Below are 18,608 nucleotides of genomic sequence, written 5' to 3'. Positions count from 1 at the left end.
TTTACCTTTTTATGAACAAGAAAATAATGACGTTATGCTGTTGCGCTGGTATAATAATGCTGTGGGGCTGGTATGAAATTTTTTACAGGGCTGGATTTTATTCCCAGTCCGGCCCTGAACATGCGTTTGAATCGAACACCGAGCTCATCCCTACCAGGAAGCGCACTGCTAATTTTTAGGAGTTCCAGTCAAAAGGTAACATTTTCAGGGTGATGCTTAGACATAATTAATATTTCTTAATGTTCCATATTACTTAGCAAACTTTCACCCTTTGAGTTCAAGTCCACTTTATTGGGCTATAAACCACAATGGCGTGCACTGATGAATTCATGGAGATGAAGAACATTCCAGAAGTGTCCTGTTCAAAAGCCTTGGCAATCAACATTTTTTCCAGTGCTGTTAAGCAGCTAAAAGACTTGTCAGTTCCCTCTTTATTTGGGTGTCAGAGAAAAGTGAGTTGCCTTGCATAGGTGATTAATGGCCTTAACTAGGGATGAGCCGAACACCCCCCGGTTCGGTTCGCACCAGAACTTTCGAACGGACCCCAAATTCGAACGAACGTTAGAACCCCATTGAAGTCTATGGGACTCGAACGTTCGAAATGAAAAGTGCTAATTTTAACGGCTAATATGCAAGATACTGTCCTAAAAAGGGTTTGGGGACCTGGCTCCTGCCCCAGGGGACATGGGTCAATGCAAAAAAAAGTTTTAAAAACGGCCGTTTTGGCGGGAGCACTGATTTTAATGACGATTAAAGTGAAGAAAAAAAAGTGAAATATTCCTTTAAATATGGTGCCTGTGGGGTGTCTGTAGTATGCCTGTGAAGTGCCACGTGTTTCCCGTGTTTAGAACAGTCCCTGCACAAAATGACATTTAACGGAAATAACACCATTTAAAACTGCTTGCGGTTTTAATGTTATATCTGGTTCCTGCAATATGGTTGAAAATCATTGAGAAAAATGGCATGGGTAGCCCTCCCTGCCCATTACCAGCCTATTTGGGTCTTGTACGCATATTAAGGGGAACCCCGTACCCATATTAAAAAAAGGAAATGCGTGTGGCCCCCAGGCCCTATATACTCAGAACAGCAGTATACAGGCGGTGCAAACAAGACAGGGACTGTGTAGGTTTGTTGTGTTAAGTTGAATCTGTTTGTAATTTTCAACTGGTACATTTTTAAAGTGTAGCTCCAGTCCTGTATAATTTGTTTTGTCGTCAATCTTTTTTCATCTCACTTGCTGTTGTCTCCTTCCGTTTGCAAGTAGGAGATGTTTATAAATTGGATGTTTGAAAGTAGGGGCCTGCCCTATATGCTCTGCAGAAATGGCGGAACAAGGTGTTGGTTTTGCCACAACATTGTAAGCCCTCAAAGTGACTCTTGGTGGGCGCTGGAGCGCCCTGCTGTGAACGATTATATCAAGAATTGTAATTACATGCCATTGTTGAACAGTGGTAGAAAAATTGACCTTTGGTGGTTGTGGTGCTGGTGCCACAACACTATAAGTCCTCACCGTTACTCTGCATGGGCACAGGAAGGGGCCCTCCTGTGAAATATTATATCAAGAATTGTAATTATATGTCCCTGTTAAACAGGGGCAGAAAAATTGGGCCTTAGGCACTGGTGCTGGTGCCACCACACTGCAACCTCTGCCATATACTCTAGTTTTATTGCAGGAATTAGCCCTGCTGCAAAGCATTGCATCAAAAATTGTACTTAAACGCCCCTGTTAAACAGGGGCAGAAAAATTGGGCCTTAGGCACTGGTGCTGGTGCCACCACATTGCAACCTCTGCCATATACTCTAGTTTTATTGCAGGAATTAGCCCTGCTGCAAAGCATTGCATCAAAAATTGTAATTAAACGCCCCTGTTAAACAGGGGCAGAAAAATTGGGCTGCTGGCATCACCCAGAACCAAAAATGTTCTTCCAACATATCAGCGGAGGAGGAAGAGGATAGACAATCAACATAACAGGACAGTCACTCAGCATCAGCATAGGCAGTCTTGAAGGGATGTGGTATTTCAAAAAAAATTATTCGGTTACATCAGCTTCAGGTGCTTGGTAGCTGTGGGTGATCCAAGACTGATTCATCTTGATGAAGGTCAGTCGATCAACTGATTCGGTGGACAGGCGCACCCTGTGATCGGTAACAAAGCCACCAGCAGCACTGAAGGTGCGTTCCGAAAGAACGCTGGATGCAGGACAGGCCAGTAGCTCAATTGCATACTGTGCAAGCTCTGGCCAGTGATCCATCCTCAAGACCCAGTAAGCCAGAGGATTTTCGGTGGGAAAGGTGTCCAAGTCTGACCTTGCCCCTAGGTATTCCTGCACCATGTAAATCAGACGCTGGCGATGGGTGCTGGAACCGATCATACCTTGGGGCTGCGGACTAAAAAATTGTCTGAAAGCATCAGTCAGACGGCCACCTTTTCCACCGCTCCTTCTGACCGATGCCTCAGCAACACGTTGTCCAGGACCAGGAGTTTGTAACCTCCCAGTCTCTGGGAACGCGTTGCACAGACCTTTCTGCAAGGCCTCCCGGAGATGTCTCATCCTCTGCTCCCTCTGCGATGGCAAGATAAGGTCGGCAACCTTACCCTTGTACCGTGGATCAAGGAGAGTGGCCAGCCAGTAATGGTCCCTCTCCTTGATCCGAAGAATACGAGGATCCTTCCGCAGGCTTAGGGAGGCCATGCAGCGTAGGTTAGCTGAGGCATTCGGTCCGGAGTCCTCTGGGTCACTAAGGACAACATGATCCGCAGCTACCTCCTCCCAGCCACGTACAAGTCCACGTGTTTCTTGGGACTGTAAATCATCCCTATAAGACTGCTGCTGCTGCTGCTGCTGCTGCTGATGCTGAGTGCCAGCCTCCACCTCCATGCTGACACAATCATCCTCCTCCTCCTCTTCCTCCTCCTCATCCTCTTCCTGTGTGATGGGTGGCACAGCAGGAACACTGTCTGGATAAAGGGGGCCTTGAGAGGCAAGGAAGTCCTCCTCTTCCTGCCTCTGTTCTGCCTCAAGTGCCCTGTCCATTATTCCACGCAGCGTATGCTCCAAGAGGTGGACAAGAGGTACAGTGTCACTGATGCATGCACTGTCACTGCTCACCATCCTTGTGGCCTCCTCAAACGGTGACAGGACAGTGCATGCATCCCTGATCATGCCCCACTGGCGTGGTGAGAAAAAAACAAGCTCCCCTGACCCTGTCCTGGTGCCGTAGTCGCACAGGTACTCATTGATGGCCCTCTGCTGCGTGTGCAGCCACTGCAGCATGGCCAATGTTGAGTTCCATCTGGTGGGCATGTCACATATAAGGCGGTTCTTGGGCAGGTTCAACTCCTTTTGGAGCTCAGCCAGCCGAGCACAGGCATTAAATGATCGGCGGAAATGCACACAGACTTTCCTGGCCTGCTTCAGGACATCCTGTAAGCCGGGGTACCTGCCCAAGAACCGCTGCACCACCAGGTTAAGGACGTGAGCTACACAGGGCACATGGGTCAGTTGTCCCTGTCGGAGGGCGGAGAGGAGGTTGGTGCCATTGTCGCAAACCACCATTCCTGGCTTAAGCTGGCGTGGCGTCAACCACCTCTCGGCCTGCCCCTGCAGAGCTGACAAAACATCCGCCCCAGTGTGGCTCCTGTCCCCCAAACAAACCAGCGCAAGCACAGCATGGCATCGTTTTGCCTGCGTACGTGCGTAGCCCCTGGAACGCCTACGGAGCACCGCTGGTTCTGAGGACAGAGCACTGGAAGAGGCCATGGAGGAAGAAGAAGAGGAGGGGGTGGAGGAGAGAGGTGTGTCACAACCAATAGTAGCATTTTGGAGGCGTGGTGGCGGAACAACCTCCAACACTACTGCACCTTGTCCTGCATCCTTCCCAGCAGCCAGAAGAGTGACCCAATGGGCCGGGAAAGACAGGTAACGTCCCTGTCCATGCCTGCTGGACCATGAGTCAGCGGTAATATGCACCTTACCGCTGACCGCCCTGTCCAGCGAGGCAAGGACATTGCCTTCCACATGCCGGTAGAGAGCCGGAATCGCCTTCCATGAGAAGTGGCGTTTGGGGACCTGCCACTGAGGAACCGCACATTGTACAAACTCACGGAAGGGGGCCGAGTCTACCAACTGAAAAGGCAGCAGTTGAAGTGCTAGCAATTTAGCCAAGCTAGCATTCAACCACTGGGCATGTGGATGGCTGGGAGTAAACTTCTTCCGCCGGTCCAGCAGCTGGGGCAGGGACATTTGCCTGCTATAATCGGACGTGGGTGTACGGCTAGCAGAGTTCCCGGAAGCACTTGGCTGTGACACACCTAATTCTACACCTTCATTCCTCTCAGAGCAGGTTTCAGAGAGGACTGAAGGTCTAGTGGGGTTGGAGATGCCAGCTGATGAGGAGCAAGGAGAGGTCCGCTTTGTTCTTTGGTGTGGGTCTTTGAGGTATGCTTGCCAACGAGCTGCATGGCAGGTCAACATATGTCTGGTCAAGCATGTGGTGCTCAAGTGGCTGATGTTTTGGCCACGTGAGATACGCTTGAGACATATGTTGCAAATAGCAGCGGTGCGATCTGATGCACTCGTCTCAAAAAAGGCCCACACCAAAGAACTTTTAGAATAACGCGCAGAGGCAGCGCTCTGCACAGGCAGAGCTCTGCGGTGTGATTCAGTCGGTGTGTTGCCCCTAAGCTGGCCCCCAGAGGGCATCCTGCCTCGTTGGACATGTGCCTCCTCCTCCTCCTCCTCCTCCCTCCTTCCAGGCACCCACGTGGAGTCAGTGCCCTCATCATCCCCTCCCTCTTCATCGCTGTAGCAAACCTGGCAGTATGCTGCAGCTTGTGGAACATGACTGCCAGATTGCTGTCCTGCTTGAGCATCCCCTCTCTCTGCGCTCACGCTACTGCCTTCCTCTAGCTGAGTGTCATCATCAGAGCCCACAAAACACTGGGCATCCTCCTGGAGCATGTACCCAACACTGTGCTCAAAGAGTTCAGGAGACTCCTCAGGAGGACGTGGTGGGTCTAGGGAAGGAGTCACTGATGATGACATTGAGAGGAGGGAAGACGATGCGTTGGCAGCTGCTTTGCTAGTACCCTGAGACTGGGTGAGAGAGGATGAGGAGGATGAAGAGGGCTTGGTCATCCACTCTACCAAGTCGTTGGCATGTTGTGGTTCAACATGTCCAGCTGCCGAAAAGAAGGACAAGCATGTCCCATGGCCACGTGCTGATGACAATGCACCGCGTCCACGACCAGCACTGTTGTCTCTAGACACAGAGCCTGCTTGCCCTCTTTTATCGGCTCGCGCCTGTCTGCCTCTCCTTGCTGGCCTTCCAGACATGGTAATGGCCTGAAGGGAGTTGGGTAAAACAGCAGTTGGGTAGTTTATATTGTGCTGGAGGCACACAACACCCACTAACTCCTGCAGATGCCTTTTTTATAGAACACCAGAGATAAAGGGGTATATACAGATGTATACTGTGCTGTGCTGGAGGCACACACAACTTCCAATAACTCCTGCAGATGGCAATTGGGCTCAAATAGAGAACAGCTATGTAGGTGGATATAGCGGTATGTACTGGGTACAGAGCACGCAGACAGCACGCACTATCTCCTAACACTACTGACTGCAAGCTCTATTATTAAATATAGATCACTAGCTATATAGGTGAGGTGAATATAGTGGTGTATACTGCGGTCAGGGCACGCAGACAATAGCCACTACACAACAACAAGATAGGAAATCAGCCGAAAACTATCGGTGTGTACTGTGTTAAAGGTACACAGAACACCCACTGCTTCAGACGCCAACACACTACACAAGGCCGCCGCAATGGCGGCCTTATATAGTGTGGGGCGTGCATTACACAGCCTGAGCTATGATTGGCCACAGGCATCCTGCCTGTGGCCAATCATGGCTCTCCTCGCTGCTGGCACTGTGATTGGCCAAGCATGCGGGGTCACAGTGCATGCTTGGCAAATCATGAGCCAGCAATGCACTGCGCCATCGCAGTGCATTGTGGGCCGTGAGCGCCACGCGAATTTGACATGAATGGACCAAAATTTTCGGATTTCGCCGAACGGACGAACAGCCAATGTTCGAGTCGAACGTACGTTCGACTCGAACACGAAGCTCATCCCTAGCCTTAACATCGCCTTGAGACTAGGGATGAGAGAACGGTTCAGCTTGAGCATAAGTTCGAGCCGAACTTTGGTTTTTCGGGTGTTCTGCAGAACACCGAACAATATGTGGTGTTTGGGGCAAATTCGAAAGTCGCCGGAACACTGTTAAAGTCTATGGCACATTAACATGAAAAATCAAAAGTATTCATTTTAAAGGCTTATATGCAAGTTATTGTCATAAAAAGTGTTTGGGGACTCGGGTTTAGATCAGTCCCTGCACAAAATTACATTTCTAAAAAAAAAAAAAAGTATGATATGAATATTAAGGGCAATAATAAGGGGAACCTTTATCCGAGCACGAAACCTGGCAGGCCACAGGAAAAGAGGGGGGATGTAAGAGCGCCCCTACCCTCCTGAACCGTACCAGGCCACATGCCCTCAACATGGGGAGGGTGCTTTGGGGTAGCTCCCCAAAGCACCTTGTCCCCATGTTGATGGGGACAAGGGCCTCATCCCTACAATCCTTGCCCGCTGGTTGTGGGGGTCTGCAGGTGGGGGGCTTATGGGAATCTGGAAGCCCCCTTTAACAAGGGGACCCCCAGATCCCGGCCTCTCCACCTGTGTGATATTGTAACAAGGTACAAATTACCCCTACCATTTCACAAAAAAGGTGTCAAAATGGTACAAATGACAAGACACGGCTTGGGAAAAGTCCTTTATTAAAAAATAAAAAATAAAAATGTCCCTCGAAGTCCATTCATCTTCTTCTCTCGCTTTGCCGATGGAAGATGAATGGACTTCGTGGGACATTTTTACTTTTTTATTTTTAATAAAGGACTTTAAGATTCTGTTAAAGGGGGCTTCTAGATTCTGATAAGCCCCCCACCTGCAGACCCCCCACAACCACCGGGTAAGGGTTGTGGGGATGAGGCCCTTAGGTACAATAGTAATTAATGATTAAGCTAATATTGAGTAACTTTTGTTTAGGAGTCCATTCATAACAGGCCTTCACTTGTTTCAGGGGCTAAATGTTAGAGAGTGCAGAGTCTGGGGCTGTGCTCTCTCGTTTTTAGTTAAAAGTGAGTAATATTGCTGAACAATGAAGCCCACTAGTAGGGGTCCAAACAGCCTGTTTAAGAAAAGAACATAACTATTTAAACTATATAGCAAAGAAAAAAACTGGTGTTAAATAGTGGTAAGTACAGTATAAGCATTGCCAGCTTTTAATAATATGACATGTGACAGGGGGCTCATTTTAAAGTTGTTAAGTGTCTATGAACCAGTGAAGAAGAGCACAATTTTTGCTTTAAAAATGCAGATATGACTGCTACACAAGTCTTTCTGTTCCTAAATGTAATCAAAAAATCATTTTAATTCATATTTACAGCCATAATCATTTTACAAATCTGTAAAAAAAAAAAAAATCGAATTCCCTTGAAATATATTCCTCGAAATATGGTATGATATGGTGGTATGATTATCTCAAATCTTTCCCCAGAACTTTGCAGTTAGCTGAGAAAAATATGAGCTAGACATTGATACGCTTCTTCAGAAAATATTGGCTTGGGTGTGATGCTGAGTTTCTTCAGTGCTTTCTTAATCATTGATTAATCAAACATGCAGATCAGTCTTCACAGGAAACATTTTAATTTCCATTACTATTTCACCCAATTTGGTCAATGGGAAGTAACTAAAATGGAGCTTTAATAAAAAAAAAAAAAAAAAAAAAATGTAATGTTGTATTCAACCTGCTGATACATATGGCCTTCAGTGAGAAATATTTTGATGACAAACCCACTCTACATACCAATTTTACCTTATTATGTTTTGTTCCAAGATTAATGCTTAATATTTGATCTTTATTCCACACATGGAGATTCGGGAAGTCCTCTTATCTGTGATGAAGTTTTCCGAGGAGTGAATTCTTTTGGATATATACCATGTGGAACCCCAAACACCTCCAATGTGTTTACTCGACTGACCCAGAAATACATCTCGTGGATTAATACAATAATTAACAACAATGAAATTGATAGTTGAGGCAAAAACAAGTGCAAAAGTTGACATCTTGCCCATGATGTCAGGACTTTAAGATTCTGTTAAAGGGGGCTTCCAGATTCTGATAAGCCCCTCACCTGCAGACCCCCACAACCACCGGGCAAGGGTTGTGGGGATGAGGCCCTTGTCCCCATCAGCATGGGGACAAGGTGCTTTTGGGGACTACCCCAAAGCACCCACCCCATGTTGAGGGCATGGGGCTTGGTACGGTTCGAGGGGGGAGCGCTTTCTCACCCCCCTCTTTTTCTGCGGTCTGCCAGGTTGCGTGCTCGGATAAGGGTCTGGTATGGATTTTTGGGGGGACCCTCACATCATTTTTTTTTTCATTTTGCCACGGGGTTCCCCTTAATATCCATACCAGATCTGAAGGGCCTGGCATGGAATTTGGGGGACCACCATGCAATTTTTTTTATTTTGATTCGGGGCTCCCCTTAATATTCATACCAGACCCAAAGGGCCTGGTAATGGACTGGGGGAATCCCATGCCTTTTTTTTTCAATTACTTTTATCTGTATTGCTGGGACTGACAATTCATTATAGCTGTGAGTACTTTTAAATTACTTTTATTCCTTTAGAAATGTAATTTCATGTACAGACTGTTCTAAACATGGGAAAAATGCGCCACTTTACAGACATACTATAGAAACCCCCAGGTACGAAATTTAAAGGAATATTTCACTTTTATTGTTTCACTTTAAGCATTATTAAAATCACTGCTCCAGAAAAAACAGCCATTTTGAAAACTTTTTTTTGCATTGATACATGTCCCCTGGGGCAGGACCCAGATCCCCAAACACTTTTTATGATAATAACTTGCATATAAGCCTTTAAAATTAGCACTTTTGATTATTCATGTTAGTGTCCCATAGACTTTAACGGTGTTCGTGTGTTCTGCGTGTTCTTGTTTGCCTGTTCGCTATGCAGTGTTCGGCCCATCCCTACTTGAAACATAACTATTTTATATGCCATCAGCAGCAATTTGTAGTATGAAAAGAAATTAGATACAAAAGGCAGCTGGGTGTACATTTGCATTCAGCAGATATACTGTACAAGTGCTAAGTAAACTTTTCTAAATGTGTAACAAATGTGTGTTGTATGATTTATGTCCTTTCAGTTATCTAAGAAGGCAACACTTGGGGATGCTGTCAACATCATTCCATTACCAGAGACATTTGAAGACATTCCAGAAGGCACAGTATGTAGGGTAGCTGGATGGGGAACAACTGAATCAGACAAGCATTCAGACACACTAAAAGAAGCCCATATCGCAATACTAAATAGAAAAAAAATGCATTAAAGACTGGAGACACAAATATTTAATTACAAGAGATATGATTTGCACTAATGTGGGTTCTGACAGACAAGATACTTGCAAGGTAAGAGTAACTTCCTTTTTTTGGTATTCTTGCAAACCACTTTTCCTCTAGTGCAAGAGAGCAAAAATGTTTCTTTAGCCACTTCTCTTCTGGAGCAATGTGCATTTTTGTCTTTAAAATTTCTTAAGATCCCTAGAACATGATATATTTTCTGAATACAGAGGCTCTGCAGAATAAAAAGATGGTAGTTACAATTTATATTTGCACAACTGTTAAATCTATATTTTCAGAAAAAAACACACTAAAATGAATATTAGTGCACACAAACACAATAATATTCACAGTTTTTTGTACAAAATGAAAGATGAGGTTGTGTAGAGCAAATCGATACTAAATACGGTCAGCCCCCGTGACAGCCATTTGTGAGGGGCACTGCCACCCTAATCCATGCGCCCGGCCCCTAACCTCCATGCAGAGCACTGGACGCATGGATTTCTATGTGTTTTTTTTTTTTTTTTTAAGTACGTGATTAGAGCCTGAGGCACCAATTGGCTTCAAAAAGAGTGGGCTTGAGGCACAGAGCCCACCCTCATGTTCAAATTAATATTCGCTAATGTCTTCCTGCTTCTCCTTCTGGCCAATCAGGAAGCAGGTCCTGAGACCCGATTGGCCAGGATGAGAAGCAGGGACTCAGGAGAAGACACAGGGAGAAGCCGCTACATGAATGGGGTAAGTAAGGAGCTGGCGGGCGACGTGTAAAAAAAGACATTTATAAAGCGTATAACTTTCCTATGGACTAAATAATATACACTGATTTGGGTTATTTTCATCAAAGAAATGTATCAGAATGGTGGTGGCACAGTGGTGTAGTGGTTAGCACTCTCACCTAGCAGTAAAAAGGGTCGCTGGTTTGAATCCCAACCACGACACTACCTGCCTGGAGTTTGCATGTTCTCCCTGTGCCTGCGTGGGTTTCCTCCAGGTACTCTGGTTTCCTCCCACACTCCAAAGACATGCATGTAGGTTAACCACTTTCAGACCGGACCATTTTGCTGGTAAATGACCAGAGGTCTTTTTACAATTTGGCACTGCGCTGCTTTAACTGGTAATTGCGCGGTCATGCAATGTTGTACCCAAACAAAATTTGCGTCCTTTTCTTCCCACAAATAGAGCTTTCTTTTGATGGTATTTGATTGCCTCTGCGATTTTTATTTTTTGCGATATAAACGTAAAAAAACCGCAAATTTTGAAAAAAAAATGATATTTTCTACTTTTTGTTATTAGAAAAATCCAATAAACTCAATTTTAGTCATACATTTAGGCCAAAATGTATTCAGCCACATGTCTTTGGTAAAAAAAAAGTCAATAACTGTATATTTATTGGTTTGCGCAAAAGTTGTCACATCTACAAACTAAGGTACGTTTTCTGGAATTTACGCAGCTTTTAGTTTACGACTGCCTATCTCATTTCTTGAGGTGCTAAAATGGCAGGGCAGTACAAAACCCCCCCAAATGACCCCATTTTGGAAAGTAGACCCCCTAAGGAAATTGATAAGTGGCATGTTGAGCCCATTGAATATTTTATTTTTTTGCCTCAAGCGATTGAATAATGACAAAAAAATTATTTTTTTTTTTTTTACACAAAGTTGTCACTAATTGATATATTGCTCACACATGCTATGGGCATATGTGAAATGACACCCCAAAATAAATTCTGCTGCTTCTCCTGAGTACGGGGATACCACATGTGTGGGATTTTTTGGGAGCCTAGCCGCGTACGGGGCCCCGAAAGCCAAGAACCGCCTTCAGGTTTTCTAAGGGCGTAAATATTTGACTTCACTCCTCACTACCTATTACAGTTTTGAAGGCCATAAAATGCCAAGATGGCACAAAACCCCCACAAATGACCCCATTTTAGAAAGTAGACACCCCAAGCTATTTGCTGAGAGGCATGTTGAGTCCATGGAATATTTTATATTTTGCCACAAGTTGCGGGAAAATTACAAACTTTAATTATTTTTTTTTCACAAAGTTGTCACTAAATGATATATTGCTCACACATGCCATGGGCATATGTGAAATGACACCCCAAAATAAATTCTGCTGCTTCTCCTGAGTACGGGGATACCACATGTGTGGGATTTTTTGGGAGCCTAGCCGCGTACGGGGCCCCGAAAACCAAGCACCGCCTTCAGGCTTTCTAAGGGCGTTACAGTTTTGAAGGCCATAAAATGCCAAGATGGCACAAACGCCCCCCAAATGACCCCATTTTGGAAAGTAGACACCCCTAAATTTAGGGGTACACTAGTGAGACTAGGTAATAAATGGCGGGTGCCCTGAAACTATAAAAAAATAACTAACCAACCAGCGTCACCTGTAACCGTTATATGGTGATCACTGGTGAAAGGGTTAACTAGGGGGCAATCAGGGGGCTTTATGCGGTAGTATATGAGGGTCCCTGGCGCTATAAAAAGCTGCGGCGAACCTAAATACCTACCTGCCTAACTAGTGTCACCTGTGACACTAATACAGCGATCAGAAAAACGATCGCTTATTAGGCTGGGTTCACACTGGAGCGATGCAGGAACGCCACAAATCCGCGGCGGGTTCCCGCATCGCATGCCTCCCGGCGGCAGTTCACACTGCCCTATGCGAACTGCTGGGAGTGTCAGTGAAATGTTAATGACACCCCCAGATCAGTTCGCATATCGCAGTGCGATCTGCAAACTCGGATCGCATGGTGTGAACACCCATGCGATCCGATTCTGCTGCGGACCAAAAAAAGGGTCCCGTGCGAGTTTGCGGCGGGTGCGGCGGGTGCGACACGAATTCAGCCATACTATCTGTATGGCTGAACTCGAATCGCACAGAGATCGGATGTGATTTGCACTGCAGTGCGGTGCGAATCACATCCGTTCTCAAACCGCTGCAATGTGAACCCAGCCTTAGTGACACTGGCGACGGGGGGTGATCACGGGGTTAAACCTTTATGGGGGGGTTAGGGGGGTACCTTAGAACTAAAGGGGGCTAACCCTAACTGCCCTAACAGTTATTACAGTCACAAATGACACCCACCGGGTGATCAGGGGGTTAAACCTTTATTAGGTAATAAATGGCGGGTGCCCTGAAACTATAAAAAAAAAAACTAACCAACCAGCGTCACCTGTAACAGTTATATGGTGATCACTGGTGAAAGGGTTAACTAGGGGGCAATCAGGGGGCTTTATGCGGTAGTATATGGGGGTCCCTGGCGCTATAAAAAGCTGCGGCGAACCTAAATACCTACCTGCCTAACTAGCGTCACCTGTGACACTAATACAGCGATCAGAAAAATTATCACTTATTAGGCTGGGTTCACACTGGAGCGATGCGGGAACGCCACGAATCCGCGGCGGGTTCCCGCATCGCATGCCTCCCGGCGGCAGTTCACACTGCCCTATGCGAACTGCCGGGAGTGTCAGTGAAATGTTAATGACACCCCCAGATCAGTTCGCATATCGCAGTGCGATCTGCAAACTCGGATCGCATGGTGTGAACACCCATGCGATCCGATTCTGCTGCGGACCAAAAAAAGGGTCCCGTGCGAATTTGCGGCGGGTGCGGCGCGAATTCAGCCATACTATCTGTATGGCTGAACTCGAATCGCACAGAGATCAGATGTGATTTGCACTGCAGTGCGGTGCGAATCACATCCGTTCTCATAAACCGCTGCAATGTGAACCCAGCCTTAGTGACACTGGCGACGGGGGGTGATCACGGGGTTAAACCTTTATTGGGGGGGTTAGGGGGGCACATTAGAACTAAAGGGGGCTAACCCTAACTGCCCTAACAGTTATTACAGTCACAAATGACACCAATGCAAAAAAAATAAAAAAATGCAATTGGTGTCACTGTGACTGGGGGGGGCAGGGGTAATTGGGGGGGTGATCGGGGGGTAAAGGGGGGGTGTGAGTGTGCCTGGCATGTCCTACTGTACGTGTGGTGTGTTGGTGCAACTCACCGATCCTCTCTCCTCGGTGCCGGAACGAAAAATACCGACACGGAGGAGAGATCACATCACTTCCTCTCCTGTGAGGAGAGGAAGTGATGTCACGGAGCATTTTCATTCGTCGGGAGCGATCGCGAGGGGGTGGCCATGAATGAATGGCCGCCCCCTCATCCCGGATCGCTCTCGAACGAATGCCGACCGCCGCAGGCACCGGGGGGGGGGCCCGATCGGGCCCCCCACCCGCGGGAAGGCAGGGACTTATATATACGCCCATATGCCTGCCCGTGCCATTCTGCCGACGTATATCGTCGTGCGGCGGTCGGCAAGTGGTTAATTGGCTTCTGTCCCAAATTGGCCCTATTATAAGAATGGGGACCTTGGATTGTGGGCTCCTTGAGGGTAGAGACTGATGTGAGTGTGCAATGTACAGGGATAGGGACAATTGTAGACACTCACTCAGGTTGAACTGGTGTCTTTATTCAACCTTACTAACTATGTAACTATGTAACTATTTTGCATGACTTCAAGGCAACTAGCATTTCCAAATGGAGGTAAGCAATGGCAACCTTCGTATTTTTTTTCAGCACAGGTTTCTTTTAATTGTTGTTGTGATTGGGGGACATATTTATGAGGCAACAGTGAACAAAAGGCATTTTACCTCCCTGGACTTCACTTTAGTCATGGGTTTTGAGGCCATTTATCAAATGGCAAAGCAAACACCAATATAATGATTTTTCAGCAATGTCCATCAATACATAAAAAAAAAAAAAAAAAAAAAAAAAAAAAAGTTAATCGAAAAATCCATGTTATTTATTAATTGAGCCCAAGGGGAGATTCCACACATCCATCCAAACCTCTAGGTACAATAGTAATTAATGATTGAGCTAATATTGAGTAACTTTTGTTTAGGAGTCCATTCATAACAGGTCTTCACTTGTTTCAGGGGCTAAATGTTAGAGAGTGCAGAGTCTGGGGCTGTGCTCTCTCGTTTTTAGTTAAAAGTGAGTAATATTGCTGAACAATGTAGCCCACTAGTAGGGGTCCAAACAACCTGTTTAGTGTCTTTAAGAAAAGAACATAACTATTTAAATTATATAGCAAAGAAAAAAACTGATATTAAATAGTGGTAAGTACAGTATAAGCATTGCCAGCTTTTAATAATATGACATGTGACAGGGGGCTCATTTTAAAGTTGTTAAGTGTCTATGAACCAGTGAAGAAGAGCACAATTTTTGCTTTAAAAATGCAGATATGACTGCTACACGAGTCTTTTTGTTCTTAAATGTAATCAAAAAATCATTTTAATTCATATTTACAGCCATAATCATTTTACAAATCTGTAAAAAAAAATCTAATTCACTTGAAATATATTCCTTGAAATATGGTATGATATGGTGGTATGATTATCTCAAATCTTTCCCCAGAACTTTGCAGTTAGCTGAGAAAAATATGAGCTAGACATTGATAAGCTTCTTCAGAAAATGTTGGCTTGGTTGTGATGCTGAGTTTCAGTGCTTTCTTAATCATTGATTAATCAAACATGCAGATCAGTCTTCACAGGAAACATTTTAATTTCCATTACTATTTCACCCAATTTGGTCAATGTGAAGTAACTAAAATGGAGCTTTAATAAAAAAAAAAAAAAATGTAATGTTGTATTCAACCTACTGATACATATGGCCTTCAGTGAGAAATATTTTGATGACAAACCCACTCTACATACCAATTTTACCTTATTATGTTTTGTTCCAAGATTAATGCTTAATATTTGATCTTTTTTCCACACAGGGAGATTCGGGAAGTCCTCTTATCTGTGATGAAGTTTTCCGAGGAGTGAATTCTTTTGGATATATGCCATGTGGAACCCCAAACACCTCCAATGTATTTACTCGAATGACCCAGAAATACATCTCATGGATTAATACAATAATTAACAACAATGAAATTGATAGTTGAGGCAAAAACAAGTGCAAAAGTTGACATCTTGCCCATGAAAACCAGTCAGATGCTTATATTTTCAATTAGTCTAGAACACAACTGCTTACTAACTAGCTACTGAAAATCCATATGATTTATTTTTCTGCTACTTTCCACAGAGGAGCCCCCAGGGTTGCCAGCCATTTATATTAACAGACAGCCAATTATTATAAAGCTTAGAAACTCTAGTCAGCGAAAATCTCTGTGCGTTTTTGCTCCACAGTACAAATAAATAAGTATAAAAATGGTGGTTCCACTTTTCTATCACAGACATTTTTACAGACATCTGTCAGCTCCCTATAAAGCAAGAGAACAGGGGGGATTTTGACCCCATCCTCTGACTCTGATTGGGTATCAAAAGCATTGACAGTGCTCATATTAATCTAGCCTGACTACAAATGTAGGAATTTTTGCTGGATGATAAAAACTTCTATTCCACTGTGATATGTCCTTATGACTACACACATAATCTGCTGTATTAATAAAATACTCTTGCTCTTACTCCCAAAAAGGGCCTCTGATGTTTGGTTCCCCTGTTCACGGTGATAACAAACCACTAGGCAAGGTCGCTCTCTCTCTACCAACTCTCCACGCGTTCCTCTGTCCCCACAGCATGGGCTCTTTAACCCTCCTTTCCCTTCCAGCACTGCCCAGCCTCTGGCACTTGTGATCCCATGCAGTCTCACTTTGATCATGGTAGGCTTCCATGGAACTAAAATTCCCAATGGTCTCTGTGCCCACAGATCCCATCTCCAATCTGGCTCTCCTTCTGCTCTTTCTGTGGCTGCAGCCAATTACATTGTACCTTTCACCTTGCAGTCTAGTGGGGAGGTGACATTTTCCAGCAGCCAGCAGTAAGTCATTTCTACTTACTCTTTCCCGGCTCTCCACTTAGTCTTACTTTGGCTGGGAAAAGAGAGAGAAGACAGTTTCTGTGTCCTGTTATGGGCATGGTAATAGGGAGGCATGCCTCTGCAAAAATCACACTGTTTTATCATGCGTGTTATGTTTTAACGTGATATTTTAAGACATGCCAGTTTTGCCATGCTAAGTTTTAGTAATGTCTCCCTACCCCCAAGTGACAGTGCCCAGGCCTAGTGATTGACTGCTAAGGCAATCAGCATTGCATAATTAGAGGAAGGCAAAAAACCCTCCATCTTCTCCATACCTTTGGAGGTTTCTTTTTATTCAGGAAGAGCATGAAAAAGTGAGGTTACACTTTGTACACATGGACTGAATGTGGGCATTCGGCCCATGTGTATGTCAGCCGGTCCAACAGAAGCTGGTCCACGGACCAGCTTTTATCAAATGGGCATGCTGGAAAACCAGGGATGATACACAAATAAAGTCATTTAGTGCTAAAAAAGAGCAGTCTATAAGCAATAAAGTCTGTGTCATATGTATAAAAAAATGTATAATGATAATACTTGGTAAACCGGTGCAGCTGCCAACCACTTGGGAGAAAATGGACAACAAACCAAAAAAACACAATAGCAGCGCTCAGATGGGACCAATATAAAAAATATTAAAGTTAATATGTTCAAACAAGTTAATTTATTGAATGCACTAAAAATTGATTATATAAAAAAACACAACTGTCAATAATAATAATAAAATGATCAGAAATTGCCATGATGACACAAATCTCATTGTGTCGATTGAGACACATATAATATATACAATACCACCAGATGACACAGGGTTGACATCATGAGTTGGCTCCAAATGCTAATCCTGGGATGTACGATCCAATGGCCCAATTTTCAAGATGGGATGCAATGTTCAGATAAATAAACCCAGATCTTGATACTGGCTCTGATTGTAATGTTATCCATCCCACTGTGCTGCAGGAAGTGTGGAAGTCTGTGTTTCAAATACTCATGATGTTAATCCTGTGTCATCTGGTGGTATCGTATATATTATATGTCAGAGTGTCTCAATCAACACAATGAGATTTGTGTCATTATGGCAATTTCTGATCATTTTAATATTATTAACATTTTTGTTTTTTATATAATAAATTTTTAGTGCATTCAATAAATTAACCTGTTTGAACATATTAACTTTAATATTTTTTATATTGGTCCCATCCTAGCGCTACTATTGTGTTTTTTTTTTAAAACCAGGGGGCAGTCCCCTGTCAGTATACAATTGCTCAGAGAGATCGCTGTACTAACATCACTTATGCCTGCTGGGTTGAATGAAAAAAATAAACCTTCATGTGTGTACCAGACATTAGATTTGAACCTCCAAAATTGTTCAGGGTCAGTCTTGCGGACGGTATTGAAGATATTTAATCAACAGTGATGGAACTAAAAGTTTGCATTAATACTTTAGCCTTTAGCCAATTATTTTACCTCTAGGGCACATAGTTATTGCTTTGTAAACTAGTACATTTTGTAAGTGCTATGAAAAATGTATTTTTTATTATATCTTTATAATGCTGTTTCTATACGGTTTGCTCCTTATACTGTGTTATTGCTTGATTCTTTCTTTGCTGTGAAATAAAGGACAGCTATACTCAAAAAGTTTGATTTTGTTAAAATGCTACTAACAAGTATTTAGATAAAAGTCCTAACGTCTATTTAGAAAACTTGATGTTTTAATACCTCAAGTTAGAACTCCTGATAAAATGTTTTCCTTCGTTTTGGATACAGCAGGGGAGGGAAAGTTTACCCTGGTCTATGTGCTCTACAACAAAAACTAAGAAGGAATTTTCCCAAAGTGTAGAAAATTGAAATGTTATATTTCCCTTTCACAACATTCTTCTTTAATATTGTCTGCATGACTATCATAAATTCCTAGTCCAGGTAACCACACAGGAAGTGAGAGTGAATACTCTATAATATTGTCTGCATACCTATCATAAATTCCTAGTCCAGGTAACCACACAGGAAGCGAGAGTGAATTTGACCCATGGAGTCACAGACAGCAAGGAAAACGTAGCAAAAGTTCTTCCCACTTACACCCAAAACTAAAAAAAAAAAAAAAAAAAAAAAAAAAAAACGGCAGGAGTTCCCAGTGCAAGATTTAGACCTTGGGGTGCATGCAGCATTTCAAGTTTGGGGCAGGGGGGCCCAACATAAAAAAATTCAATTATATGACAAACAAAAAGGAAATGAATAATAAACCACATTTGTTCTAAAAAATA

The 18,608-nt window shown here is 44.1% G+C and overlaps 1 pseudogene across 1 annotated transcript in view; it reads left to right on the top strand.

The window, feature by feature from the left end:
* The window catches only part of LOC143940910 (granzyme A-like), a 67,811-nt pseudogene extending 50,836 nt beyond the window's left edge, over nt 1-16,975 (top strand). The window contains exons 4-5 of the transcript XR_013263953.1: nt 9,291-9,552; nt 15,269-16,975. The product of XR_013263953.1 is annotated as a granzyme A-like (transcript). The remainder of the gene's footprint in view (nt 1-9,290; nt 9,553-15,268) is intronic.
* The last annotated feature ends 1,633 nt before the right edge of the window (nt 16,976-18,608 follow it).

The sequence above is a fragment of the Lithobates pipiens genome, unplaced genomic scaffold (genome assembly GCF_037356315.1).
Source record: "Lithobates pipiens isolate NorthernLeopardFrog02 unplaced genomic scaffold, aLitPip1_a1.2 Scaffold_3, whole genome shotgun sequence".
In the NCBI taxonomy this organism is placed as follows: domain Eukaryota; kingdom Metazoa; phylum Chordata; class Amphibia; order Anura; family Ranidae; genus Lithobates; species Lithobates pipiens.
The sequence above is the reverse complement of the archived record's forward strand: the minus strand, read 5'-3'. Positions and strand labels throughout refer to the sequence as shown.